Source organism: Lactuca serriola, chromosome 6 (genome assembly GCF_051521515.1).
Source record: "Lactuca serriola cultivar US96UC23 chromosome 6, Lser_US96UC23_V15, whole genome shotgun sequence".
Lineage (NCBI taxonomy): Eukaryota > Viridiplantae > Streptophyta > Magnoliopsida > Asterales > Asteraceae > Lactuca > Lactuca serriola.
The window spans coordinates 103,845,001-103,847,500 of NC_136413.1; positions in this window are offsets into that span (position 1 = coordinate 103,845,001).

Here is a 2,500-nt window from a genome sequence, read left to right on the forward strand (position 1 = left end):
GGGGGATCTCTTGTGCAAAGCAAAGACAGGTACGTGCTAGCAAAGAAGGGAAGTGGCAAGGGATTTCAAAGAAGAAGAAAGAAGAGAAAGTTAGTACACAGAGTCTTCCCCTGCCTAATTGATCTAATGAGAAAGAAGTAGGCTAAGTCAAATAGAAAGTGTGTGTAAACAATAAGTAATGACTTGCTTTGTGAGAGCTCAGTTTCTAAGACGAAGGCTAAGAATTCTCTACTAGAGGGATTGAAAAGATCGAGGGTAATTTCTGAGTCTTGATGGACCTTTCTTATTATAGGCCAAAGGAATAGCTAAGGACTTCTTCCCTCATTCTCATCAAATTGGGGTAGCTCAGGAACTCTAGAATCTCTCAGGAGTTGAATAAACTCTTTTATGCTAGTGGAATTGGGAAGCATGATAAGTCCGTACTCCACATTCTAGCTTCATCCTTGGTTTTCAAAGAAAGGAAACTTCAAAGACTGACAGAAGATAAAGGTAAGATAATTCTTTCTGGCCTTAACTGAAAGCGGGGGAGGCCCAGGTCTACATATAGGTCTTGGATCAATAGAATCCTCCGGGAAAGAATATCGGGATTAGTCTCCTTGCCATTGCTACTGTCTTTGAAAGTCTAGCTATCCTCTCCTTGTCATGCTTAGTTATTCTGCATTGCTCCTTCTTCTGATCTTGCTTTCTTGCCTTATAGAACTGACCTTTGTCCCCTCCTTCCGGTTTTCACTCACTTAAAGTCCATTCCTTGCTCTTGCCTAGTTCTAGGCTTAGACGAAAGAGCTCATTCATAGATTCCATCTTTCTAGCATTTCATGTCTTTCTTCCTTCAACTCTAATTCATGCCATGAATTGTTAAGTCCTTCTATAATAGCTATTGGCTCTCTTCTCACCTCCCCTAGAGCCTATTGAAGAAAAATCCGAGGCTGCCCTAAGCCCTACAGTTCCTTCGCTTACCGCCTAAGATGAATCTATTGCCTCCCTTCCCTCCACGAGTAGATATTTAGTATTGAATAGTGTCAAACCCGCAATAGTCAAGAAGAAAAACTCAGGACTAGGAAAGAAAGGCAGAGACAGGGAAAGCTAGGGTGATAGCCCTATAGACGAGTAATAGGATAGGGAGCACTCCGCTACACTCATTAGGACAACAACCTCCTAACTACTATGAGTTAAGCAACTAATGGACAGACCAGACCGCATAAGACTACTGGAATAGAAAAAGAGAAGGGATTCACGGGCAGTGAAGGCAACCAAGGGAGAGGAATCATTCCATTCAATTCTGAAGCCTAGCGTCTCCTGTAAGACTCTATCACCTTAATTCTTTTGTTGAGGTTCTGGCACTTCTTCCTCCGGCCCTCTATTTACATAGCGAAGAAAGGCAAAGGCTCTTGCTCGAATGCGTGACTTATGTCTCTTTTTCCATTTATAAAAAGTAAGATGAATCTACGCTCCTCGGCCTATAGTAAGTGAATGAGAGGGTATGGGGTTCCGGGTCTTTTTCCAGTCAAAATTGACTAATAGGCAATCCCCTTTTTCCGTGATAATGTGAAAGGACTCAATTCCTTCTTTCTTCCCCAGCGAAATGTAGCAGGAACAGCCTTCCCGCAGTCGCATTAAGGATATTTTTTCTTGAAACTCTTTACTCCCGTAGCAAGTACTCATTTCTATTTAGTTGTTTTCTTACTCTATCCGGCTATTGAACCTGGTTTCCCTCTGCATATGCTAATAGAGAGTTAGACAGCTTAGAGAGCTCCTCAAAGGGCTAGTTCTCACTCTGTTTTGGGGACCCCCAAGACTGTCTTTCCCCTAGTCTATATAGGTCCAATCTCATCTGCTAGCGCTTCTTCGTTGCTTGGTCGGGACACATTCATCGATTTCTTTTCGGGCTTGCAAGTGACTTACTTCTTTTGCCCGTTCTTGCTGTCTTAAGTCGTCCTCTTTTCTTTAGAAGCTGTTAATTTCTTTCCTGCCTGCCCTAAGGCTAAGGGGAGAACTGCATGTACTAATAGTCGGATAAAAGCCTACCAGCCTACCTTGTTCATATCGAGCCGGACAGGAGAGACCCTCTTTCAAGTTAAGAGAAGCAATTCCGCTTGAAAATAGGCGCTGTAAATCAATTCAAATAGATAGGGGAGTTCCGAACCAGCAGCAAGCCCTTTCTAATGTCCTAGGCGAAGGCAGTGCAGGTGAAAGCCCAATAGATCCCATTTTTTTGATCGCTCCACATAGCTCACGACCCGGCACGAAGAAATCTCTTAGATGGGCGGATGCGAATCTGGATCTATCAACGGAGCAATTCCATTCCAGTCGTAGTCTCAATCCCATATTCAATGTGCCGTCTCCGCCGTGTCTGACCCTCTCAATCTTTCTATCCGGAGTGAGTCAGGCGGCTAAGCCTTTCATCCTGATAAAAGAAAGAGTTTTCCCACCCTCCATAAATGGAATCGGTTTGAGTGAATTACTTACCGCAGTCAAAGCCAATAGGGAAAGTCAGGTCAAG